Source organism: Lonchura striata, chromosome 3 (genome assembly GCF_050655825.1).
Source record: "Lonchura striata isolate lonStrDom1 chromosome 3, ASM5065582v1, whole genome shotgun sequence".
NCBI classification, from domain to species: Eukaryota; Metazoa; Chordata; class Aves; order Passeriformes; family Estrildidae; genus Lonchura; species Lonchura striata.
Window position 1 is genome coordinate 18583909 of NC_140705.1, and position 27777 is coordinate 18611685.

At 42.3% G+C, this 27777-nt stretch overlaps 1 protein-coding gene across 18 annotated transcripts in view; it reads left to right on the forward strand.

The window, feature by feature from the left end:
• Positions 1–18047: 18047 nt before the first annotated feature.
• Positions 18048–27777, forward strand: part of MYT1L (myelin transcription factor 1 like) — a 304512-nt gene continuing 294782 nt past the window's right edge. For 12 of the 18 annotated variants that reach the window (XM_021551205.4, XM_031504446.3, XM_077782403.2 and 9 more), the window contains exon 1: positions 25138–25749. The gene's annotated coding sequence lies outside the window, so the exon portion shown is untranslated. Of the gene's footprint in view, positions 18288–24229; positions 24397–25069; positions 25750–27777 lie in introns of those variants that run through there. The other 6 variants (XM_077782400.2, XM_021551206.4, XM_021551208.4 and 3 more) reach the window with 6 other exon arrangements.

Consider the following 27777-nt stretch of genomic DNA (forward strand, 5'->3'; position numbering starts at 1 on the left):
ATGTCCTTTCATTTCATACTTGCCTTGTATCAGATCAACTTTCATTCATTTTCCTTTCTCCCCATGCTCAGCAACATACATATGCATGCTTTTCTTCTAACCCAGCTGCAAGCCACATGCTGTGCCCCTTTCTCGGAGGGAATACACCTGAGCCTGTTCTGTACAGACATGTGTGGGAATAGTAACCAGTATATTTATGGAATGAAAGGAAGAGGGTTTAACCATAAGGACATTACACAAGATGTTCATATAATTGTGTGTTTGCTTGACCTTATTCTTGCTGAATAAACATATCTGATTTTGCTATACTTCCACAGTAAACTCAAAATAGTATTTGTGATGTTAAGCTGCTTCTGCTTTTGGTCATCTTCATCTTCAACTTACAAACTTCTGATGTGGTGACACTCTAGATCTTACCACCTTCAGAGGAAACAGGCTCTATTTTGAATTGGCAGTAACTGATTACTTTTCCCCTTAGGGATTTTTAAAAAAATGTATGAAGTTCAGAAATCCATTTTGAATGTTAATTAATTTCTGTGTATTCTCAAAATTCAAGAAAGGACAATACCATGGTTTTCCTTTTACAATGTCAATATAGTGGCAAGTTGAGGACAGCTGTGACCACAAAAGAATGCCATTTTATTAGCACCTCTGCCACTATTAATACTTGCTAATTAATCTGTGTAAATGATACTAGTAAAGAATTTTTATATTACATTTTTCAGATAGTAGTAAGGCAGATCTTGAAAATAAATTTCTTATTTATAGGCAAAAAAAGTTAGTTTCAGAGAGACAGTTATAAGCTGATCTCTTGATTTTGAATTTATAGATAGTTCACACCTGGATTCTAGAAAAATTTTGCTTGTCTTTCATTAGAGAATTTGCCACCTTAAAATCTTTTAGAGTTTTTTTTCTCTAGCTGTTTAACAAGTTACTGCAACTAACCATTGCGGTTCCATTCAAAATGGTGTAAAAACTATTATTTATTATTTTGACCTAAATTGTTTTGAAGTGGGGAACAGTGCACTGTGAAATAAGTTTAATTATTTCAGCTTTGCCAAAAACACTTAAATATTCTTCTGGTACAGGAAATTCATGATCAAATTAACGTGAGTCTTGTTTAATATATAATTATATAGCTGTGATAGATACTTGAGTTAATTACAGAAAATATATAAATTAAGAAATTGATGAAAATTGCAAATTGTGAAAATACTTCAGAAGAAGCAGCAGAAGAAGAAATGACAATGACTTGCTACAGATCATTTGCAGAGCCTTAGGGTACCAGTAAAGTAACAAATCTTTTTCCCAGAGGTGATAAAGTTAGCACTGCACTGACAGTCCAAGCAAGAGCAGGACAGGTACAGCTTTTACTTCTGGGCAGAAAATGAGAGACTTTCTATCATGCAGAAAAATGAAGTTTGGTGAATGGAGGAAAAAGTATAAAGCAGAAGGTGTGTGTTCTGAGCCTTTTTGTGGCATGGAATTTTGAAAATCCTTGTAGGATAAGGCAAGATCTTCTGTTGGCGCATATTGCCATAATTGCTGTAATTTAGAATATCTGCACTATTTTCACTTAAACTGAGGATTTAGCACATTTTGACAGCCTCAGTCACAGAATATGTTATAGATATTTGCTTGACAGAATTTGTACAATTTAGAGTTGGCTTGCATGATTAATTCTTTGTGCTTGTGCCTGCCCCCTCCACTGACCATGCTGAGGGCTCTGTTATTTAGTTTGACTCCAGCCTACTCAATTGAGCAGTGGCTGCAGGAGACCAGACTACACATGTCCTTGGGCCATACAAGTGCTCTTTAGCAGGATGTACTCTGCAAAGCCAGAGGCACTCAAAGGGCTACAAAAAGAGGCACATTAGTGACCTAACACTGAGTACCTGAGCCATGGTACGTAAATGCTCATTGTGATGGAGTGTTTGTTTTTTGTTCTTATGCTGTTGTATGTATACATACAATAGGTTGCTGCTGTTTGCAATAAATAATTTGCAGCTAATGTTGTTGACAGCGCTATTGATTAAGTTTAAAAATATGTTTGATGGCTGCTGTTCTCTTAAAACCTTTTTTACTTTATCGGACAACTTTCCTAACTTTCTGGGTGCTACTTGAAAGGAAAATGGAAGGAGTTGTTTGAGGTGTACAGAATTAAGGGATGGGCACACATCCAGGGAATCTCAGAGGGAAATATGGGCTGTGTGCCATGCACTGAACTTGCTACATATGTGCAAATCTGATCTAGCATGCACACACTACACAGATGGTTAGCAATTGCACAGATCAGCTCCATGAAGCATGTCCAGATCCTACTAACCAGGGTGTCTGGAAATCCTGGTCATATGGCCAGTCTGTGATTTCTCTCCTCTTTCTTCTTCCCAATCCTGAAATTCTGCCTAAGGAAGAAGGATGAAGAAATGAAAAAGAGGACATTCTGAGACAGAAAGACATACCAGGCTTATATTGATATTGGACATGCTGAAAATGGTGAGGTTACCACAGAGCAAGGAGCTTCAGGACTTCAGCTGAGCCATAATCTACTGTGTGTGTATTTTTAGTTTGCTGTTGAAGTGTGAAAAGTACTCACTTCACTTAAGCTATGTCATAATAACTTACTGTGAATACTGAAATAAAATGCTAATTAGATACAGTTGGAAGAGAGCACATGGCAAATTCCTGTAATACCACTGATGGCTGGTAATTCATATGTCTATGATCAGGTTTGATCAAGTGCTTTCCCTTTTAATCTACTTGCTCTTTAATAATGGGACTTCTCTAAAACCTGCACCAATTTAAAGTTCAATTAGTGTAACTTTTATAAGTTAGAATGTTTTTCTTAACCAATTAAATCATAATTAAAAGTAGAATACTTCCTAAATCCTTAAGGCCTCTTCATTAAAATGGAGACAATTCTTCTCACAAGACTCTGGCTCATTTTAATGTCTCTAAATAAAAATATAGTTCATGTTCCCAAATAGTTTCTGCCTAAACAATCTACTTGCTACTGTTTTAAAATATCAATCTAATGTTAGGTAGTGACGATTCTCCCATTGGTGTGTAGATGTTTATGCTAATATTTTGCATTTAAAATTATGATGGATCAAATCAGGACATTGAGCTTTGTGAATGTAATGCTATATATGTACATGGCAAGACAACTTTGGGGTTTTTTTGTGGGTTTTTGTTTTAGTTTTTTTTTTTTGTTTTGTTTTTTAATCTGTGTGATGCATTTAAAAATCCATCTTTTTCCATCTCAGGATTTCTCTAACAGGTGTAGTTTCACTGATATCCATGACAGTCTCCTCTCTTTGACAATACAGGTTTATTAATTTTCTGAAGAGTTATACATTTGAATTATCTATACACTTGTACCCAACTCTGATTGATTACCAGGATTGTCAAGCTCTACCTGTATAAATGGCAAGCTACATGAGTGTTGCCGTGTGAGACTGGCTCCAGGCAGATGCCTGTGGAAGCACGGTGGGAGGAGGGGAGAGGCAGCAGCCGCTTTTCCCCTTCGGCTCTGCGAGGCTCAGTTCTAGCACAGGAACAGACGAAATGGTGACATGGGACTTGGGTGCAAACACGTGTTTATTGTGGGAGCGTGTCCCCGAGACCCCAGGGCACCAACCTGCGGGTCGGTTATACCCCGTGCCGGGGCAGGGGGAACCTGAGCTGCGGCCAATGGAATGGGAGGCAGGGGAATCCCGGGGACAGCAATGGGAAATGTGGGGGGGGGGGCAGGAACAGACCGCGTGGCGAGGGGGAGTGGTAAGGGAACAAGGGGGAGTGATAAGGGAACGCAGCATCGGGACAAAGGACCGTGGGGGGAGGGGGGAGGGGCGGTCTGGGTCGCAGGACAAAGGGGGAACTCGTGGGAAGGGGGGAGGGGGAATGGGGGGGGGAAGAAGAGAAAATTACAAATCCCGTAACTCAGTCTTTTGAATTTACATTAAAGGAAAGGGAGTTCTGAGGTAAAAACAAATTAGCAACATTGAAAATTCAAGAGACATCAGAAAGTGATACACCAATCATAGTTACAATGAATGGGGCAAAAATCTTTTCCACATTACAATTTAAGATAAAGGGTACAAAATTATTATAAACACATTCTATATCGAGGATGAAAGCAGGATTCATGACACGATGCTTGTGGTTTTTCGAATTCTAACAGAGCAGAAGCAGCAACATGGTTTCTCCAGTTTGATTATTTGATTGCGAAGTTGGCATAGCATTGTGGGCAGCAATTAGAGAGGATGATCTTTCCTTCTATAAGATATAACTCAAGCCAAGAAGTTATTTCCAGAATATCACAAGGAATGGGGAAGACTTGTATTGAAATAATAAGGAACTTTGGGCAAGGTACATTTAGGAGATGGGATAGAGGGATGAACCTGGGCACCACTGTTTCAGGGGAAAGAAAACAGTGGAGCTGTGGTCCAGGTTTCCAGCTCCACTCCCTTCGAAGGGGCCTCCCCCACAGCAAAGGGGAAAGCTCGCTTACAAAGGGAGGTCCTCTAACGGAGGGGCCCCTCCAGCAATCCCTCCCATCAGAGGGGGGGCCAGAAGAAGGGCTGAGGGATTAATCCAACCTCACCTCACCCCCAATAGGGGCTGGCTCACTGCAGGATGGTGCAGGGCCATTGGGGGAGGGGTGGGGCTGGCGGGAAAACTTGGTGCGGAAGAGAAGGGTTACGGAAGGAAAAAGGGATCCCTGTAGCATGTCCAGCACCATCTTGGGAGGGGGTGACTGCATCTCGCCCGGGGAGGCACGGCCAATGCCACCCCTAAGGGAGGATAACAGTGTCCGGCAGGGCGCTTGGGGAGGCTCGGCCGCTGCCATCCCCAAGGGAGAAGGTTTGGGGAAGTCCGTGGGGAAAAGGGAAGGGGCCTCTTTGCAGAAGCCAAGGGGGAAATCTACAGGAGAGGGGCCCGACGCGTCTGGAAGCCAACAAAATGTGTGGATGTGAAGAACCTCTCTTAGGATGTTAACAGTTCTCCCATAGCTGACATGTTGCCATTTACAATTGTGTCCCATTGGTGTCCTTTCAACCCCCCCTGCCTCCATAGCCCAGAATAGGGAGGAGAGGGTAGAAAAAGCAGCTTTCCGAGAAAGTGAAGGAGCTTTCCAGTATGAGTTACCCCAAAAAGACCAAGCGAGGTTGTGTCCTCCTCAGAAAAGAAAAAGCCTCCCGGCCGCCAAGGACATGCAAGCCTACAGTTCCCGTTTGGGCGCGGATGGTGGTTAAAACTCAAAAGAAAAAAAGTAGCTCAGCTGTCCACCAGGGTCCCACCCTGCTCTGACCCAGCTTACTCTCCGGGCTTGAAATGGGTGGTGAAATCTCTATCTCTCTCCTCGGTGGTGGAAAATCGTGCTGAACTGAGGACGTATTCTTTCGTAGTTTGGCTCTCCCAGAGACCTGGGTGTTCCTGTTAACCAGAGCTCGTCCCTGAAACTCTGGGTTCAGCCACTGTCAGCCTCTGGTCTCCATTCAGATGCCATCCCCTGACAGGTCACTCTTCGAACTCAGTCCATCGAGCCTCTGCCAAACTCTCCTCTTTGTCCTCGGGTAAGTCTACCCGGCTCCTGGCCCCTGCAGTCTGGCTGCCCCCGCAGCATGACCACCCCCGGGTGGGGTAGAGAGCATGCCAGCAAGGACAGAAGAGGGTCCTGGAGCTTTGGGTTTGTTTTCTGCCCAGAGCATCAACTCCTCTTAGCGTCTGCAGAGCTCTTACAGTGGCAGAATTCCTTTCTCTCTCCCCCCTTTCACAAATCAATGGAAATAGCCATCATCTGCTACCATTTGTTGCCTTACGTGACCGGCTCCGGGCAGATGCCTGTGGGAGCACGGCGGGAGGAGGGGAGAGGCAGCAGTCGCTTTTCCCCTTCGGCTCTGCGAGGCTCAGTTCTAGCACGGGAACAGGCGAAATGGTGACACGGGGCTCGGGTGCAAACACGTGTTTATTGTGGGAGCGTGTTCCCAAGACAACTAGGGCACCGACCGGGGGTTGGTTATACCCCGGGATGGGAGCGGGGGGGAACCTGAGCTGCGGCCAATGGGGCAGGAGGCAGGGGAGAGGGGCAGGGAAACCCTGGGGACAGCAATGGGAAGGGGGGGGGGCAGGAACAGACCGTGTGGCGACGGGGAGTGATAAGGGAACGAGGGGGAGTGATAAGGGAACGCAGCATCGGGACAAAGGACCACGGGGGGAGGGGGGAGGGGCGGGCTGGGTCGCAGGACGAAGGGGGAACGCGTGGGAAGGGGGGAGGGGGAATGGGGGGGGAAGAAGAGAAAATTACAAATTCTGCAATGAGTAACTTAATTTCTGTAAAAAGTAAGACTTTTTTATCTGCTAAAAGTTTTGATCTGATAAATCCTGCAATACAATCAGAGCACCAGTCCTTATGGTGCTGTCAGTCTCTCTTAAATTATCATTCATACTTTTCAGAAAATATAATGTACACAGAACAGAAAACAGTCTGATCCTTTGCACTGCATATTTACTGTTTGTTAGAACCATACTGCTTTTTTTTTGTCATTGGTTTTTGAATTACCTAATGGTCACCTATAGGTATCTTAGTACAATTTATTTAGTCTCTTTCTGAAGCAGTTTGGAAAATAATGGTAAATTATGTTTAGATGAGAGAAAAGCGGCTATTCCTTCAGAAATTGGAACTTCTTGTACACAGGGAAAAATAACATCATACTTGGCTTTCTCCCATATTGCTGATAGGAAATATTAAATTAATTCAAGAACTATTGTATGAATATTTAGGAACTTGTATCTTTCTTCCATTACATTCTGATTCTATTTAATTTGAGGGGTAAAGTAGAGTTCCTTGATGCCACCATTACTCATATTTGGGCTTAATTTGTGTGTTGCATAGGTATAGCTAAAAATATTAATCTTCAGTGTCTGGACCAAACAGCTATTTTCTTCCCTCCTGTACTTGTTTTTGTAAGGTAGTCAGTGAAGAATAAATCACTCTATCAGAGTGAAGAGATACTTCATCTGTTAGAATTAATAATACCTTATACAAGTGTGATACCCTCTATTGTTTTCTTCTGTTTTCACATGCTGCCATTTGAACCACAGAAAGAGATTGAAAATAGTTCTCACTTTACCTGAAAGTGTATACATTTGGATTGCATGCTTGACTGGGAATCTTTCTCCCTACCCCAGAGCATGATGTTCAATTAGTTCTTAAGAAATATGATCTATTTGTCTTGTGTTTGTCTTCTTACTTCCTTTTAAGTTTCTCTTTTACATTATATCCTGCAGATGTTTTTTTACTTTAAAATTCACAGATTTTATCCCTGATTCATTTCAAAGAATATGCTTTGCTTTACAGAGCTATGTTGCCTGTGAATCTTGACTACAAAAATTACTTTTAAGTGCAATTAATAATGTAATGATTTATAAATTTCATAAGCAGTATGTTCTTGGCCTAATTAATTTTTTGTTAACACATTATTATTTGAGGTATTCTGAGTACAAACATGTAAATTCTGAGTACAAACATGTATATCTTACTTAGTGTGTGTATATAAATATAAAACCTTGGTCAGGTTACACCAGATCCATGTTGTCTTTTTTTCTGACTATACTCAATATGCTTAATTCGGGAATGCATAGTTAATGCTGTATTTTTTTTTTTATATAATATATATTATTACTACTGGTCTGTAATCTAGCAAGTAAATTGTAGTTAAAAATGGTGGTGCATCTTTCTAAAGCTTAACATGAAGATTTTCTAGCTGGAAATTGAACTTTAACTTTGAAGAAGTCCTTGAACTTTAAATATGTGATCAGAACTACCAAACAGTTTAAGTTGGAAGGGATCTTTGGAAGTTATCTGGTACCACCCCCAGCTCAAAGTTTTTCTAGCATCACAGTTAGAACAACATGCTCAGGACGTGCACAATCAAGTTTTGAGTATCTCCAAAGTTGAAAATCCCACTTCCTTTTTGTGAACATTTTGAGGACTTGACTGATCCCAAGATAAGGAATGTTTTCCTTAGGAGCTTCCATTGTGGAAATTTGTGACCACTGCCTTTTTGCTGTTTTTGCACCTTTGAGAAGAGTTTGGTTCCGTCTTCTACAGAACCACCTGTCACATTGTTTAAGACAGCAGCTGAACTTCGGCTTCTTTTATCCAAGCTGAACACACAACACACTTTTCATAGTCTCTGCCCATATGTCATATGCTCAAGCTCCATGAGTTGGTGGCCCTCCTCTGGAGTTGCTCCAGTTTGTTTATGCATTTCTTACAGAGTGGAATGCTCCAGAGATAGTCTCAGATGTTCCATTTAGAAGTGAATAATAATTTCCATAACTGTGCTGGTTATATTCTATCTAGTACAACCCAGTGTGCAGACAACTCTCATTGCCTCAAATGTATGCCACAGACTCCTGCTCAGCTTCCTGCCCACCAAGATCCCAAGTACTTTTCTGCAGAACTTCTATCAGCCCTCAGTCTGTACTGATGCATGGAGTTATCTTTTTTTCCTTTTCAGATGCAGGACCTTGCATTCATCTTCATTTGAGGGGAGGGGAGAGGGAGAGAAAATAGGTTACAGTCAGCCAGTTAGCTAGGTTTAGCACAATGACTAAGTGATAGCAAAGGAAGGGGCAGGAGCTGGGAACAGGACTGGTAAAGATGTGGATTAGAAGGTTTATCAAGTGACAGATTGTCACTGATGCCACTTGCATCCTGCTTTCTACTTCAACCTCTTCATAATGCTTCTTGTGGAGTTATGAACATATTTCAGGTTGGTGGTTTCTTTTTTTTTTTTTCAAATATGTGTGCGTAAGTAAACTTCTTTAATGCAACTACAAATGATGTAGTTAAAGTTTGTGTTGGTTACTAATTTTGGAATTCAGCAACAGGTAACTTTGAAGTGTCCCAGAATGCATCAGTTTTCACGGTTATGTTTGCAGTTTCCAGATACGGCTTAATGTGACCTGAATTTAAAGAGCTTTTGGTGCCCAATTGTGAGTGAGGCAGATTACCTGTTTTAAAATACCAGTTACTGCTGTGGTCCTTAAAACTCACCAGCACCCCTGTTTGGAGGCCTGGGATTTAGAGTCTTGCTCTCTGACATTCAAAGCTTAGAGGGATACCCTTAGTCCCTGAACAAATATTCTTTTTAATAAGTTGCCATGTAAGGAGGATCAACATTTCTTCCTAGTGTAGTTTCTTTAAAAAAAAAAAAAACAAAACTATGGTTTCGGTTGCATGCAGAGAGGTAAAGGAGGGAAGATGTTCAGAGGTGAGCAATAGCTTCTATGTGTAAACTTTCACAGACAGAGCTTGGCATTGAGATAATGATGGAAGAGGGATATGGGACTGATGATCCATGAAAACATGAAGGCTGAGGAGAATGAGCTGATTGGCCAAGCAATATAGGAAGGAGAAGATTTCCAATGAAAATACCAGATATCAATTATAAAAGTAGCAAAAAGACATTGTAAAATACATAGTAAATGTATTTTACTATACAATCATTGCCCAGTTCTTTGATATTTAAAGCATATGTTAGGAAAACAATGTATGAGTTCAAATAGAAATTAATCAGGTTTATGCAAGAATATCAATTGAAATGTTGTGAACAATGGTGTCAAGGCAGACTTAGAATGTCCATACAACATAATATGCCAGGGTAATGACCAGTCTGTGTCCTGTTTTAGGTTAGTTTAATTGTGTATTAAAGTGCTTATTGATGTGGATCAGGTAGTTATTATGCTTATAAATGGAGTTATGGAGTTACTGTGTCATGACTGAACTTTTCTGAATATTTTTCCTCTGGATATTTTTTGTAAAATTAAATAATTTTGAGATTCACCTAAGCATAGTAATTAAACAGTAAATATTTTTAAAGAAAGGCAGTGTATGAACTGAGCAGTTTTTTAATGAAAATGTGCCTGACAATAGGAGTATTTTCTACTGAAAGCAGAAAACGGTTGGTATTTCAAATAGGCAAAGAAGAAGCAAATCAAAAGAAAAATGCAAAACATGACAAAACTTCTCAGCTTCTGGGTAGTTTCTTGTTGTTTTTTTTTGGTTTTTTTTTTTAATTTCCTATTAAGAAATAACAAAAAATATGTAGCAAAACATAATTAGGAACTGCATTAAGGGCTGCACCCTAATTCAGTCTAAAAATGTCATCTTTGTCAGAAAATTGCACAAGGCTGGGAGAAGTTTCCAGGAAGACCTACAGGGAAGCTAGGATGTGTCAGCAGTACATGCCTGTTTAGAGAAATTAATTTGCTGGAAAAAGTAATATTCATGGTGAGATTAAAACATCTACATGTAGTTCTTTAGCTCTGTAGCTGAATCTTTCTTCTAATTTAAGTGTCCTTAACAGGTATTCATCATCCTAGCTCCTCTTAAAGCAAAATGAGACTGGAGAAACATGTGATGAAGGCTCTCTGAAGCAGACATATTCTATCTGACCAACTTAATGTCCTTCAGGCAATGTTGACTGTCTTAACTAGATTTTCACTGACTATAATGGGATGTTACCAGCTACATGTGTATGTCTTAAACTTGCAGTGAATCCTGCTTTCAACTGCAGCTTTTAGAAACAATTCATTGGCATTTTCCTGCTCTCTAAGTTCCTTTGCAACCTTTTTGCTATGATACCTCTTTTATGCCCCATCCTTTTCTAGTCAGCTATTTCTCCCTTAATTTTTTCTCATCCCCTTACAAGGCACACTTATTGCAGGAGGTCTGTTCTCCTGAGTCCTGTCATAGAAAAAAACTTGTTACAACTGTGGAATATGTAGTAGAAACAAGGAAATATGTTATAATCTGAATATTAAATCTATGAATTTTGTCACAAACCCTTCTTCAGATGTCTTTTATTTAATTGGTCATCTTCTTTAAGAACTTCAGATCACAATTTTTTGCCTGCGTGTCCATCAAGTTTTTGATTAAGCTATAAACCACTGCAGTAATGCAAATAAATTAAATATATGTGAGTAGGCAGCTGGACTTCTTAACGCTATATATCTTCCATTAAAGTATTAGTATCAATTAAAGGTCCAAATTCAGCAAAGAATTTAAGCATAAAGTCATCACTGGGAAAAGCAAAGCATGCAATCTGTCAAGATTTGTTTTTTACTTGCCTGTAAAATAGTCCCCCTGTATGTAACACATGCCTTGGACTGATGGTAGTCTTATTAAGAAGTAGATTCAAGATTTTAGTATTTTCAAGCACCAAGAAAGCTTTGAGCTTGTTGATTTTGTAAAATAATAAAAAATTACTTTCTGCTAAGTTTATATGCTTACTTTTAAGCTGGGAAAATTCTATAATTTCTAAAGGGGTTTTATTTATCTAATTTTTTTTCATTTAAGATTTTTAGTACTCTTTATGGATTGTTGTTTAGTCAAAATTTTTACAATAGGGACTATCACTTAAATAGGAATAACAACTACTAATAACAAGGAGTTATAAAAACTAGAAGCTGAGAAGACCTATTACATTGTTTAAATCTTTTCCCTGCCATTTTAAAATTGTTCCTTGTAGTGTAATTTCCAGTGCTTCCTTTGGTCCAGTTCTTCTTCCTTACACCACTCTCCTAAGAACACTATCACAATAATCAATGCCTTCTTGTCATTCCCCCACTTCTGGAATTCAGCTATGACAATTTAAATTTACTCTGACTTCTCATATATGTGTATGAGGTATCTCTTTTTCTCTTTTTGTTCCCTTTAACTGCTCTTTTTTTTTTTTTTTTTTTTACAGTTTTGGATCTGCCATCCTTGAGGTTTCTACTTTTCTTTCAGTTTGTATTTGCATTCTATGAGCTTAATTTTTAATATTTTCTCATAAGCTGTTCATTCAATTTCTGTAATTTTTATTGCCTTTTTCTAAGTCTGAGTTCTCCAGTCTGTTAATAGCTCTGTGGTCTTGCTCCTCCTTCTTGAAGCCAATGGGAAAAAACAAAGGCATACTACTGCTTATAACTCTTTCCTGCAATTTTTATCCTGTATCCATAATATTTTTTTTTTTTAGGTGACTCAAATGTATGTGTATTTTATAGTTTCCATATCCAGTGGGACTATGACTCTTGTCTATCCTGAGTAAACATAGTCATCAGCTATTTCAGATGATTCTTCCAGCTGGCAGGCCTTTTATTAACTTCACCATGTCTAACTGGCTTCCAGACCAGATAGTTTGCATTCTACCAACTGGAAGCATGGGCAAAATTTGCAACTCAGTGTGCCTTTATGGAAATACCTTAAAGACAAGATCAGTAATTTTGAGCAGGTAAGGCCAACAACACTGATGAAAGTACTGCTCAGAATCCTTTGCCAAATATCATAAGTACTGCCTAAATGAAAACTCCAGTGTGAATATTCTGAAGCTGTCCTCCTGGAGATACCTGCTACTTTAGGTGCTTTCTCTGCAAAATAATTCTAAGTCTTTGTATAGTCCTAGACAGTAAAATGGTTTCTTCATGTGTAAGGTTCCAAATGGATAATGCTCAGGGTAAATGTTTTAATGGAGCCACCAACATTTTGGCTGGAGTGGGCATTTGGTCCCATTACTTTACACATTTGTAATGGCTTTGGATATGTTGGACCATGTATTTGAGGAAAATGTTAGCTTGAGGGCTAACATTTTAGTAACATTTGAGTAACATACTCATACAATATGAGTAACAAGCAGTTACTCCATATTCTATGGGATTTTTGCACATACAGTTCCATACATATTTTGGGTTTTTCGCTCAGTGGTTCATGGGGACCCGACACTAGATATAAATATAAATAGCTTTATAGCTGCAAGGACAAAGTAGTGCACCCCACTTTAGATACTAAAGAATATTTATGCTCCACATGCCTGTAAATTACTAATTTGGATACACTGTGAGCTGTATTTTGTCTCATGAGTGAGACAAGGTCTGCTTGAAGTAAAATAAATTATTTTCCTCTGAGGCTACCTGTATTTACATTTTGACTTTTACATTAACACTTTTTTAGATGTGCATTCTACCATGTTCCTGTGCTATACTGGAGCAGCATTTGCAAGATGTTCTGCTGAGTCTCATCAAAGTGATCTTTATAACCTTTTACTGGAGGGTCATAGTGGCACAGGGTGTAGTTGGAGGCCTCACACTAGTGATGTTCAATACAGAGCCCAATATTGTGGAACATATATATCAATTACTTGGATGAAGGTGCAGATGCCACCTCAGCAAGTTCACTGACAATGCAAATCTGTGAGGAGTGGCTGGTATCCCAGAGGGCTGTGCAGCCCTTCAGAAGGACCTTGATGGGTTGGAGAGAACTGTGAAATTCAACAAAGGCAAATGCAGGGTCCTGTACTTGCGGAGGAACAATCCCATTGGCCTGTACAGGCTGGGGTCTGATCTGCTGGGAGCAGCTCCAGGAAGAAGGACCTGGGCGTCCTGGTGGACAACAAGCTGCTCAAGAACCAGCAGTGTGTCCTTGTGGCCAAGAAGGCCAAAGGTATCCTGAGCTTTACCAGCAGGTCACAGGAGGTGATCCTGTCCTTCTACTCAGCCCTGCTGAGGCACATCTGGAGTGCTGTGTCCAGTTCTGGGCTCCTCAGGACAGGAGAGACGTGGAGCACCTGGAGTGGGTCCAATGGAGGACTCCAAAGATGATTAAGGGACTGGAACAATTCTATTATGAGGACATGCTGAGGGAGCTTGGCCTGTTCAGCCTCCAGAGGAGATGAGGGGGGACGTCATCAATGTCTGTCAGTATCTGAAGGGAGAATATCAAAAGGGTGACCAGGCTCATCTTGGTGGTGCCCAGCAATAGGACAAGAGGCAATGGGCAGAAACTGATGCACAGGAAGTTCCACCTGAACATGAGGAAGAACTTCACTGTGCAGGTGACTGAGCACTGGAACAAATTGCCTGGAGAGGCTGTGGAGTCTCCATCCCTGGAGATATTCAAGAACTGTCTGGATGCAATCCTCTGCCATGGGCTCTATGATGGCCCTGCTTGAGCAGATGACCCACTGTGGTGTCTTGCAACGTTAACTATTCTGTGATTCTGTTAACACTAACCTGCTGCTTTAACAAAAATCATTAAGATGGGAAAATACCAGAAATTAGAAGTCTATTAACAAGACTCTTACAGACTTGGAAGGATTGTTTTTCAGATACTCATGGATTTGGAGGTAGGGACTGAGCTACAGTCCCTACCAGAGGGGTTGCTCAACTTCAGCTCAAAAAAGTAGCTCCCTGATGTACAGATACTCAGCAACTGCTCAGGCTTAGTGGCTGTCCTAATGCCCTGAGCTGGTGTTTCTGGGAATGCTAAATGCCAGTGTTGGGAAAAGATAGGGAAGATTAAAGAATGTAAGGATTAGTGGCACTGTTAAGGGCTTTCTATCCTTGGGCAGTTGCCACTGTTCATTTTCACTGATATTAATAAACACAGTGTGAGCCAGTTGGTAGTACCCTAGTAGCTTCATTATGTGGAAATATGCTTTTTTTCATAAAAGCAATATAAAAAAGGAATACATTTTAGCATTTAGGTTATACTTCCGACTCTAATTTCATATTCCAGGACAATAGTTAAACTGTGTGCTTTAACATTTGCCAATGATGCTATGTTCATCAGTCTGGTAAATAGTCTACTGCTAGGCTGGGCAAGACACCTTGTAACTCTTGAAAGCAATTACAGTACTCACACAGCCCAAGCTTTCTGTCCAGTAGAAAAGGGGTTAAAACTTAATAGGGATTGGGCAGGAGGGAAGGAAAAAATCCTAGGCAGAATGTCTCCACACAGAGAAACCAAGAACAATTATTATATGCTCCAAAATGCTAAGGACAGCAGAAAAAAAGCAACTAGTATAAATAATTAAAGCAGAGATTAGATAAATATTTGGGGAGGGGGTACTGTGGTGGTGTAATTGCTGATGTTAAGGGGAGGTGGACTTCTATGTTTCTCTTTTGTTCTAAGGTTTCCTACAGTCCATTACTTAGTAACCTGCCATATGCCATAATTTTTAAACCATGTTTTTTTCTAAGCTTGCATAAGAAAGAATTATTGAACATAGGCTGGGATATGACTTTGTCATGCAATATAGCTTTACGATTCGTTCATTTTCCAGACTTTATTTCTCCAGAGCAGGTCTTGCGTTGGTATCCTGAGCCCTGCAAAAGATCCACAGGGCTGAGTAGAAGGAATATAAATACTTCACTGGAGCCAGACTTCAGCTGGGGCAGTGGCTTTCAATACACTGAAGTTGAAATACATAAGTAGGGAGGTGGGGGAGGTGTTTTGCGGTGTTGCAGATCCCAGGAATACCTGATTTTGGGAGTAGAGAATTAGGATTTTTTTATATGTTCACTAACAGAGTTGTTTCTTGTTTCAGAGGAAAACAGCTGCAGGATCAGGGAACCAAGCCTGAGGTTCATTGTTTAAAAGTGGAAAACCCCAAATATATTTTAGTAACAAGGAGTGGCTTCACACATAACTATCTATATAAAAATTACTTGAAGAACATAGAAAATTGAACTGGAGTCTAATATTCAACAAATTATATATTCTTCTATTGAAGAAGAGGGAAACAAGCAATTTACAACAAAATATTAAATGTTCAGTGGATAGTTTCTAAGCCCTTAAAAAATAAATTTTTCATTAAAATACTCTTCAGAGCTCAGAAATACTTGCAAACACATCAAAGGACATAAGAGCTCTAATAAGCTATCAGTTAAACTGCTGTGATTTTTTTGTGTCGGTTTTTCTGTGTTCATGTTTTTATCTTTCATAATATGAATGGGTAACCTTATAAAAACCTCCTGTATGAATTGTAGGGTTCTGTGCCCCATCAGTTTCTGTGGTAATCTGGGGGAGTCGTCCAGTACCTGCCCGTACCCCGAGCTGAGCTCTCACTCGCACACTGCAGCCAGCCTGCGCAGCGAGCCCAGCCTGATGCTCTTGGAGACAGGGAGATGCAAGGTACCATATTTTTTTCCAGACTATAAATGATTCCTTTTCTTTGCTCCATGGAACATCCGATGCGGTGCCCAATCGGCTGAGAAAGCTTCACAGACGTCAGTGTGTGTGTGTGTGTGTGTGTGTGTTCGTGCGTGCGTGTGTGTGCGCGCCTGCACAGCCAACTGCAGCTGGAACCTCCATTAGAGCAGCCCTATTGATTTCTGGTTCACACTGCAGTAACAGGGCTAGAGTGCAGGGCGGAGGGAGAAGAAAGCAGGGGGGGAGAGGGGGAGGAAATAATCCCAGTCTTCTTAACCGAAGACACATCAGGGTGTATGTGCTTATGTATAGCACATACAGGCCAGTTTCCAGAGATATGCCACTGCTTACTTAAAAAAACACCACCAAAAATCCCCAGGCAGAGCAATTCCCAAATCTCATTAAACAACAGTCTTCCCAGGTTTCAGATTCCCCACACACATGGATTGGTGTCTGATGCTTTGTCGATGCTGGGTTTGCGCACCGGAGTTGGCTACAAAATATTTCTGTTTTGTTAAAGGACTACAGGAGATGTGCACTTTAAATGGCTCTTTCTCTATGCACATATTCATCTGCTTGGGGACTGTGGGGGGGTTGGAGATCCAGCTTGAGTGTGTCAAGCACAGGGCAGAGAGAGCTCCAGGAAGCTGCTCTGCGTTTACTGGCAGTCATTTTCTCTTGATGCATAATGCACAAGGTGCCAATGCAAGCTGAGGTGTAAAAACCAGAGGCGGGGGGGTGGTGTGTGTGTGAAAATGGTGTGTCTGGTAGTGGCTGAGCTTTCCTCTTCATCTGAGGTTTCTTTCTCAGCTAATATCTGGGAATAATTTATAGCTGCATGTTAATATGTTTTCTTGGTATTTCAGCACATCTGTGAAGAAAATCCTTGCAAAGCAAGTGTGTGTCTTTTCGCAATCATTGCATGTCAGTCTGGCAAAGTCTAGCTGTGAGCAGTATACAGCGAAGGGGGGGAAAGCCCCCAGCACCGTTATCTGTTTAGGGGGTGGGGGAAGGGTCGACAGTAATACCTTTAAAAACCCGAAAGGCGGTAAGCCATTATTAGCAAAAGCTATATTGAGCATGCTTGCCAGACAGGCAGTGCAGCGCAGCTCAGCTCTAGTTCCGCCCAGACATGTGCCTTGCCATTTTCATTTTAATCAGTCTGCTCAGGATGGCTGCTGATTCATTTTGCGGGATGGCCCCCTGGGAGCCAAGGTGAAAGCCTGAGGCGAGCTGCTATTGCATCAATGCAGCACTCCACATCAGACACAGGGAGGGGAGGCAAGGCTTCAGCAGCAGATAGAGTTCAAAATACCAGCCTCACTATTAAAAAAACAAACCAGTACTCCCCTTAAAAAAAAAAAATCAAAACCAAACAAACAACAAATAAACAACAACAACAGAAAAAAAAACCTACCCCAAACAAAAACCTCTCTGTAGAAGTAATAAAGAAGTAATAATATAAAAAAGAAAAAAAGGTAAAAAAGAGATATATTCAAATATCCAACACCCCCTCCCAGAATCATTAAATAAAACACAATTATCGGAGAAAATTTTTTTCTGCTCCTTCTTTCCCCTCTTACCCTGGAAGCTCTGGAGCTACAATTTCTTTCCAGTGTCTTGTTTAAAAAGAAAAAGGATGCTCTCTATTTCTCTATTTACCTGATAACTAGCGGGGGGTGGGATACCTGATTTAGCTGGAGACTTTGATTTGTGGGATTGACAACCTTATTATGCAGTGAGCTTATTATTGATATTATTCTGCTCTTGGTTGCCATGACCACCTTGTGAGAGACATTCAATTTTCTCTCTTCCATCATCATTATCTATGAGGCCATCTGTTGTGGAAAATGAATTCAGCCTCATTTGCATGACTGATAAGCAAATTTTTTTTTATCTATTTAACAGAAGGTCATATGCCGGGGATTTGGAGCTAGTGAAAAAAAAAAAAAAGTGGGGGAAAAAAAAAAGGCATCTCGAGAGGATGAGTGGGAGTGCGTGCATTAGAGGATGTATGTGGAAGTAAAACAGATCCCTCAGGCCTGCTAGCCTATCCTACTGCATTTGTCATTCCTGCCAGGGCGACATTTTTTCCCCCTAAGCTTCTGCACACTAAAGAGAGTGAGAGCTTTTTCCCTGCAGTCTTCTTGAAGCCCCCCTGTTTTTTTGTTTTTTTTTTTTTACTCAGTATTGGTGGGTGCATTTTAATATATATACATATTTTTTATTTTTTTAATTCCCTGGAACATGGGGTATCTTTTCTGTGTTCAATGAAGAAAAAAGCAGCCTTTTCTGGGTCTCTGTGGTATGCTTCTTACTCCTCATCCTCATCCTTTCAAAGTTGTAGTAAGCCACGGTGTTTCTTAACCATGCTGAAATGTCTTGCTTATGTTTAACTTGCAAATGGTTAATAGTGAAGGTGTGGGCTGTGTTTTGTGCAGGGTGGGGGTTGATTCTTGCAGCTAACCGGGAAGATTATTGTGGTTTTTGTAGTCATTCTGTAGCTTGTACTTAAATGTCCATTGTTTGCTCTTTTCAAGTTCTTCTGTCAATACTGCTGTGCAGCTGAAATTGTATTGGGCTCTAGAATAGCTGATAAAAAAATCTTAAAGAATGTGTTTACTATATGACTGCATAATGTTGCATGCATTAGGCATGTTGTTGTTTATATAAACTTGCTGCATGTGGACAGTACTTGTTTGATATGGAGAACCCGAGACACAAGCTTCACAGATTGGAATGCTCAATGACAGCCAAATGCAATTAAATAAAAGAACGTAAGATACTGTATTTTGCACTAAAATGACTTTTGAAAACAGTGGATTTGTACTTTTAAGGGGAACACTTGTATAAGAATAGCATTTTTGAAACAACACTATCTTAAATGTTTCATATCTGTAATACACTTTCTTTAAAAAGAAGCTTTGTAGATAAGGAGTGGTTAATTCAGTTAACTCTCTGAAAACATCACAGTATATATTTCAATTTTAAAATATTTGTGATAAGTAGTCCATGTCATGTAGTGCAGATCTGTTAATCCTATTAATTTAGTGCTAAAATGTAGACAAACAGTATAAAAGAAAACAACTTACGTCAGTAAAAAAGAAACTACCTTGTGTCTTATGGGGAGGTGTTACACAGTTTTGGTTTTTTTTAACTGTCACTAACAAAGATTAAACTCAATGGAACAGAAACATGGCATTTTCTTCTGAGTTCTGACCAATGTGCACAGCCTCATCTAGGGAGAGGAGGGTTTTTTTTAACCTTTATTTGTTTTCTGAAGAAATAACGTGGGGATAAAAGTAGGCTTTTTACATAATAAATGCTTTGCCTGATTGATGATACTCCTTTAAAGGCAGAAAATAAGAAATGCAGTACTCTCTTTCTTGCAAATAAACACTTATGGATTTTATTTGTAATCTATGGGGAATATTTTTTTATATTTCACACTTGCCATGGAGGAATGGTCATAGTTGCTGGATTTCAGGTGGTGAGAAGTTTCACTTTTATTGAGGGCAGATAGAGACTAGATCTCTGACTTGTCTGCATTAAGTAACTTACCCTAAATTATTTGGGTAAATTTCCTATTTTTTATTAGTTTATTTTTGTTTGTTTTCTAAGACATTCTGCATTAGACCTAGCATTAATTTGTTGTGATAATCTGTCGCTAATAGTTGTTTAAAGGGAACTATTTTTTCCCATCACTCTGATTTCAAAAAGAGTATCTTCCTTGTCCATTTTTAAAAAGCAGTAAGATTTAATGCTTTTTTTGGCATCCGCCATATTTATCATGCCTATTGGGATCTGTGGTGGAAGTTATCTCACAGAACTAGTTTCACACTCTGAGCTCAGCCCAGTGTAGTTCTGGCAGCTGCAGGGAGTGGAGGGTGTCTGAAACTGTGCTGCTTTCCTCAATGGACTTCAGCTGGAAGTAATGGGATACTGTGCATTAGCAGACTGTCTTGTAGCACACAAAGGTTGAGGTCTCCATCTTATCCCCACCTCCCCTCTCCAGTTGAATTGTTAACATCTTCCCAAGGCTGATGAATAAAACCTGCTAAACTTCGGGGAAAGCCTAACAGATAACGCAGTCAATTCCCTTTCCCTGCCCCCCAAAAGTTAATTACCGAGCTTGGTTGGATTCCTCCCCGCCACCCTGACATTTGACTGCTGCTAATTCACTGATTAATCTCATTAATGTGATTATAGCAGGATTTGGAGTTGGCTGCCATTGTTCTGCAGACAGCGCCATTCAGCCTCAGCCCCCGCTGCCCCCCTCGGCGTGTCCGTGCGGTTTCTTCAGCACCGGGAGCTGTCCCTCTCACCGGGAGCTGTCCCTCTCATTGGGAGCTGTCCCTCTCACCGGGAGCTGTCCCTCTCACCGGGAGCTGTCCCTCTCATTGGGAGCTGTCCCTCTCACCGGGAGCTGTCCTCACCGGGAGCTGTCCCTCTCATTGGGAGCTGTCCCTCTCACCGGGAGCTGTCCCTCTCACCGGGAGCTGTCCGGCTCACCGGGAGCTGTCCGGCTCACCGGGAGCTGTCCCTCTCACCGGGAACTGTCCCTCTCACCGGGAGCTGTCCGGCTCACCGGGAGCTGTCCGGCTCACCGGGAACTGTCCGGCTCACCGGGAGCTGTCCCTCTCATTGGGAGCTGTCCCTCTCACCGGGAGCTGTCCCTCTCACCGGGAGCTGTCCCTCTCACCCGGAGCTGTCCCTCTCACTGGGAACTGTCCGGCTCACCGGGAGCTGTCCCTCTCACCGGGAGCTGTCCCTCTCATTGGGAGCTGTCCCTCTCACCGGGAGCTGTCCCTCTCACCCGGAGCTGTCCCTCTCATTGGGAGCTGTCCCTCTCACCGGGAGCTGTCCCTCTCATTGGGAGCTGTCCCTCTCATTGGGAGCTGTCCCTCTCACCGGGAGCTGTCCCTCTCACTGGGAGCTGTCCCTCTCATTGGGAGCTGTCCCTCTCACCGGGAGCTGTCCCTCTCACCGGCCCCGTGCCCAGCGACTGCTCCCGGAGGTAGAGGCCAGACAGGCTTCATGCCTTCTAATTAGGTGTCGGGAAGATGGCTGTGGTAAAGCGCCAGTCTCTTAATCTAAATTCATGTAAATTCTTCCTCTCTTCCAAGAGCTGTCTTCATCTGCATTCTGTTTCCTGGGATCGATCCATGGGGCAGTGGAGTTTAAACAGCACTTCTTTGCAGCAGTGCAATTTGACTCACAGAAGATGAGGGACATTACAAGTGTTGTAAACCAGAATTTTTTGTCCTAGTAAAAATTGCTTTGTTGAGCTAAATGCTTTCATTTCGCTGTTTGGGTTTTGTTTAGGTTTTTTTTGTTTGGTGGTTTTTTTTTTGTTTGTTTGTTTTTGTTTTTTTTTTTTTTTTTACAAAACCCCCCAGCATACTCCAACTCTCTCAAAAATTCTGTTTGCCCTCATCAACACCATTGGGCCCGAGTTTTTCCTGCAAATGCCCATTTTCCAGAGTTTGACAATATGAAGCATTTTATTGATCTAAAATTGATCTGGAAGATCTCTTCAAGGTCTCATTATACATATAAATGACTTTTGCACTCAGTTGCAACACTATTTTATATTCAAGTTCTCAGGTTAGACAGCTTTAAATCAGACTAGGAATAACTTCCTTAAAGTCAGTCACTTTATGTAGCACTGGGGCTCTGCCCTATTTAGTATTTTTACTTTTATTATCTAGAAGATACATTGTTACCATTTAATAACAGCCAATTGCGCATGTGCAGTAACTTTTTTTTTACTGTCTTTTCTTTCATATGTATTCTATATGAGCATGACCCTGTACTGGAAAAAAACTGAAGCCACATATAAAACTCTAGTGTGTGAAGGATTTGCCAGGACAAGCAGCAAACTCCTGCAAACCACTAAATTTAAAATACTTTTAAGTGAAAGTGTCCTGCTGAAATAAAGAAGTGATCTGTTAAAGAACACACTGCATTTTAAAGGATTTGAGTGTAGTAAATGTCAGTGAAACATCTGCAGCCACTGCAACCTATGGATAAACAACAATTTACATTCAAAACTGAGAAAGTACACTTAACCCAAAAAAGTCAGTTGCTATTTTCTACTATGACTTTCACGTAGTTTCTCACTGATACTATATTCTTAATAGGGTTTCCTATTTTTTTGTTTCCTTTTCTTCTCATTTCTTTTTCACCCAAAATCAAAAGCCCTATGCGTAAAGTATTGTCTTCTTAACTGCTTTAGAGAACTATACATTTAAAGGATGTATAAAATAGGATTGCATAGGAACAGGTTTTAACAGTGACAGCCACAATATGCAAGCCAATTAAGGCTGCTCGTTAGCGGGTATATTCTTGTAATACTCCTGTCAAGCTGAAATTGTACTCCCTTATTGACAGTAGTGGGTTTGTCTGATGCTTGAATTCTGTTTTCTGTGTTTGTCTAATATTTCAAGACTCACTAGAAACTGCAACTAGCCAAAAAGTAAAAGAAATTGAAGGTTTTAAAGATATTTTACCTGAAGTTTGCTAACCTGGCCAACTTAACCTGCAGGAAAAATACTGTGCTCTCATTAACGCTGCTTAAACATGACCTGCATCTCCTTTTCCCTGTGGATAATCCACACTGATGAGACACAGACTGGGGGAGGGAGAATCCAACCCACAGCATTAAACCCATACCCTAGTATTTATATATATTTTGTCCTGATTAGAAAAAATATTGGTTTTGTCTTCAGTGGGAGAAGCACTGGCTCTTTGTGTCACCACGAAGGGTGGACAAGATGATGAAGGTTTTTTTCCCAGACAAATCACCTTCCAAAAGTTTGACAACACCTGCCGTGATACATGTACCACATAGTTGCTTTCACTATCCTATTTAGGCTAGCTAGGATCTAACATAAGGAAGCTAGTAGAGGGAGAGGACAACGTTTGATTTTTCAAATGCAAATACCATTATCCAAAGGTTCTGTATGTAAATCTGACGTTAAAAAATGCCGAGATTCATATGTAGGGGTGTAGATACCCTATATACACTTACAGAGGGCCCCTTTAATCGCCACGTGTGCATGTGTGCTTCTCAGGCTACGTTGATTTGTGTGGAAAAAACCCAAACTGACATGCCCTTGCTACGACACAAACATGGTAGATCTCCCTCCCCGCAACGAGGAAGCTTTCCTCCCGGCAGACCGGCTCCCCCTCCCGCCCCCGCCCTGCGCGGTGCCCTCCGCGCTCCCCGTCCGCACCTGCGGCCCGGCGGCTCCCCAGGGCTCCGCGCCTCGCTCTCGGGGGAGCCCTGCGAGTGCAGGGAGATGTAATCAGAGATGACAGAGAAAAAAATAAGGAAAAGAAACCCAAACAAAAACCCCAAACCACGAGCGAGGTGGAGATGGCGTGGGGGTGGGGGGAGGAAGGGGGGGGGCGGGGGAAGAGACACGTAAGTCCCTCTTTTTTCCCATTGCTTTCTGAGGGAAACACTGCGTTTTCCACCAAAAGCGTGGATGTCGTGAGGACTCTGCTATTGTTAGTCCCTGCCCCGACGGGCTGGCTTTCCCCTGAATCCCTGTGAAAAACTTCCTCCCACCGCCCTAAGCCATCGGAGTGCGGCCGTGGAGCTGCTCTGGCAGCTCGGGGTGCGAAGCGCTGGTGCGCGGGGACTCGCCCTCCCTTCAGCCCGCAGCGTGGGGCCCGGCAAGGCTGGGTGGGGAGGGGATGGCAGCCTCTACAGTAACCGACATGTCTGTGCTCACACGTCAGGCAGAGCGGGCTCGGGAGGGATTACCTCCCAGGGCAAGCTTGAGGAGGGTATTCCTCGTGACTTTTGGGTCAGACTCCCCCGCTGCCGTCGCGGCCAGCAGGGGCTGCCCGCGGTGCCCTGCCAGCCGCGGGGCTGCCCGCACCGAGCACCGCGGAGCAGGGCGAGCCGCGGCAGGGAGGGAGGGAAGGAGGGAGGGAGGGGTGCGGGAGGAGGGAGCTGCAGCAGCACAATGGCAACGAGGAGGGCAACGAGACCGGCAAGCGCGCGTGTGTGCAGGGAGGGCGTGTAGGCTGTATGCGTGCGCTAGCCAGGGTCCTTCCCGTGCGGAACAGCCTGCCCGCGGGGATGGACGCGCAGGGCGGGCGGGACCCGGCAGGACGCGCGGCGGTGCCCGGGGCAGGGGCCGGGACACGGCGGGGCTGAGGCCGCGGGGGCGTGCGGAGTCGTGCCAAGGCGGGGGAGCCGCCGCCTCCGCGCAAAGATCACAGCCTGTCACGCTGCCACCGAAATGACATTTCGGGGACGGGTTTAAAAGAAGCGACTCCCCGCTGTCAAGCCGCTCCCGTCGCAGGGACATCCGGCAGCCTGGGGGAGAGCCCTTTAGGGACGCTGCCCACGGGCGGGTGAGCGCCGGAGAAAAGCCTCTGCACGGCCGTGGAAGGCGGTGAGGTGCCTCTTCCCAGTCATTGTCTTTGTGACACGTTTAGTAAAGCGGTCCCTGGCTAAGCGCAGGCAGCGAGACCCACAGAATCCACGTCAAATTGCTGGGGAAACGCTGTTAAGGGTTTGCACATGCAAAGCTGGCCCTTTATGCATACGAGCCCTGGTTTCTGTTGGGGTCTTGATCACATAAAGTTGAGCCGCGCAAGTAGCTAATGGTGTACAGCTGCTAGTCTTTTCTTCTGTAAATAGTTAATATCTTTTGTTTCAAAGGGGAGAAGATGGTGTGAACAGGTAATAGAAGCAAAGCTTCAGCAGAATTAACTAGAAACCCTGGTGAGATACCCCAGCAGAAAAACCGATGGTTTCGATCATTATTTTCTTTAAAATATACATTTAGAAACCTAATTGTTGGGACTTTTTTTTTTTTTTTGGGTGGGGGGGGGGGTGGTATGGGGGGGAGTTCTCTATCGGAGACACCATTTTACGCCAGCACAGCGGCAGGGGAGTATTTTTAGCGGTCTCCCCTCCCGGACGGCTGCGGCGTTTCGGCGTTCCCCTCCATTGGGTGGAACAGAGCGCCGGCGCGGCGCCCCCCGCCGCCGGGGAGCCCGGCCGGGGTGCGCGGCCCCAGCCCTGCCCGCCCCCCGCCGCGCCGCGGGGGCTGGGCCTGCGCGGCCGCGCCGGGCTCTGCACCGCGCCGCGGGGCCGGCGGCATGGATGCGCGCCGCGCCGCTTAAAGGATGCAGGCTCAGGCGGGGTAAGTCAGCAATCTGCTACGGATGCTGTTCTGCTGCAGTAATGTGGTCTCTAGGGGAGCTGGGGCTTGATGCATGCTACGCTGCCTAGGCTTCCTCCAGCCCGTCGCCTCTCTGCCGCTCTTAAATGGAGGTTACAGCTGATCCATCAGCCACAGAGCTGCACGCATGCCCACCTTCTCAGCCTTCAGTGGTGGAAACTTATTAATTTCTGCCTTCGACTTCAGGCCCGTTGGTTTCCTGTCTGAAAGCATTATTACTTTTGTCCATGTGGCAAAATAATTAGCATACAGATGAGAAGGGATACTGCCTCTGAGCCTCAGTCGCAGGAGAAGATGTGCAGTGGAAAGTTGATTGGATGAATGGAGAACAAATGGTGGGCGTTCAAAAGCATTAGGAGAGTTTTGTTGTCGTGGAGCAGGTTTGTCAGTTTTCTGGGTGAATCTCGTAAGATGGAAGGCAGGGTGGCTGGTGCTGAGACGACTGCTTGACAGACTGTGGCCTACTTGAAGGTGCACGTTTGGACTGCATGCATAGATAATTCCTTTGGACTACTTTGTTTTGCAATTCTGCGGCTTTTCCTTTCCTGTTTCTTCAAGGTAAATATGTCCTTTTATCACCGTTGTTGTTTGCAGGGCACTTTGTTGACAAAGTGATGGAAAGTTCAACTCTTTGGGCAGTTAACAAAGGAATAGCTTGTACTTCTTCCAGCCCAGCTCCACAACACTCACTCCTGTGCACAGAGCTGGAGGAGGCTGAGCAGCTCGGGGCCTGATCCTGCTCTCCCTGGAGTCAATGGGGAGTTTGACATTGCTTCCAGTTAGAACAGGATCCAGCTCTCAGTGATTGTTGTTTTAATAATGACTGCTGGAAATGTCAGATTTCTGCTTCCTATTTTCTAGAACAATGTGGGCAGACCTGCAAAATTAGCAACTACTGTTTCAATGAAAGCCCTGCAGTGATTAGTTTTGATTGGTGTGGTATGCATTTTCTTGGTTGAAAGGAAAAAAAACGCTTATTTAACACAAACTCAACAGTAATGCTAAAGCCCAAGTTGCAGATTGACAAATTGCTAGTGATTCTCTCAGTTCTATGTATCTCCGCAACATATGTGTCCTTATAAAGGCTTCTTTTTGAGAGAAGAAAAAAGAAAAAAAAAAACAAGCTATCTGTGAATTAAATATTTTTTTGTCACATAATAATACTGAGTCAGACTGGAATCCCACTTCTCGAACAGAGCATCCATTGATAGGCATTTCTTATATAATTCTGATGCTGTGTATAAAATATGGGGTGCTTGAACACTTAGTTATGTTTGCTTTTTTCCCGTGTAGTATTTAGGAATATTTTTATTCAATTGTAATGATTTCTAACCTCCTTAAAAATGGTGATTTTCATTTTAACTGACCTAATTTTGAAACTGCATTTAAGGTTGTGGTTAAGTAGAAATTATTATTATCTGGTAATTGTCTTTGCATAGTTCTTGTGACTATTGTAGAACAGTTTAATAGATTATTTGCTGTAATTTGAGTGGTGTGGGGGTTTTGTTACCTTTAAGTATATTGCTGGGGAGAACAGCTACAGTTCCAAAGGATATCTAGTTTTTACTTTTCTCTCCCTTATTTTTTTTTTTTTTTAATTGCCATTTCAGTTCCATGTGATAGTTTATTTTCAAAAATTTCCAAACAATTAAAAGTATTGTCATGTCACTCTGCAAACAAAAAAGCCCCTCAAATATTGGAACAAACTGTTAACCCTTGCTGGGCAGTTCATAGGTACCCCATATGATTTATTAAGGTTGATTAAGTTTGGATTGATAAGGTTAAACTTGGTCGTTGTAGTGTCGTCTGATGACTACATATTTATACTTGTTTGCAATATGACACATTTAAAAACAATTAAGATGGCAACACAACACTTTGAACATTAGAAATACAGAGTGGTGCAAGACTGTAAAAACCCAGGATCTTTTAAAGTAGCTATATTTTTCTAAAAACTATGTTGATTTATTAAGTGAAACAAAGAGAAGAGTAAACGATTACAATGAACAAATGTAGAATTATGTATATTTTAATCTGATCTTAATAGTAGATTCAATTTTGTATGTATTTTACAGCTTGAACTTTCTGGAGAGTGAATGTTCTTCCTTCCCCTTTCCTCCCCCTTTTCCCCCCCATTTTCACCAACAAGGGCAATAGTTAAATGCTAAACATTTCCAGCGGTTTCTTTGTTTTAGATTCAAATACCCAGTTATGTGTCTACATTTTAAAAAAGGGCATCAGTTTTATTGTAGTAGTTCTTGGTTCATAGTATGACTTTGTTGTTTTACTCTACAGTCTTGGATGTTACATATTATAAAATTGAGCAACTGTGTGTTTGGAGACAAAGACAATTAAGAAAGAAGAGGAGCAACTTCAGTATAATCAGAGATATATGATTTCTCCAGATTTGTTAAGGATTATTTTTGAGGGTTTATCTTTTTTGTGTTCTCTCCTATTTTGTTTAATTTTGGTGTTGAGGAGATGAGTAAGATATGCAAAGGAATATTTTGGTTATATACACATACATGCTACACATATGCGGCAGACTATTAGCAAGGCATAGAAACTTTGCTATATGAATGGCAT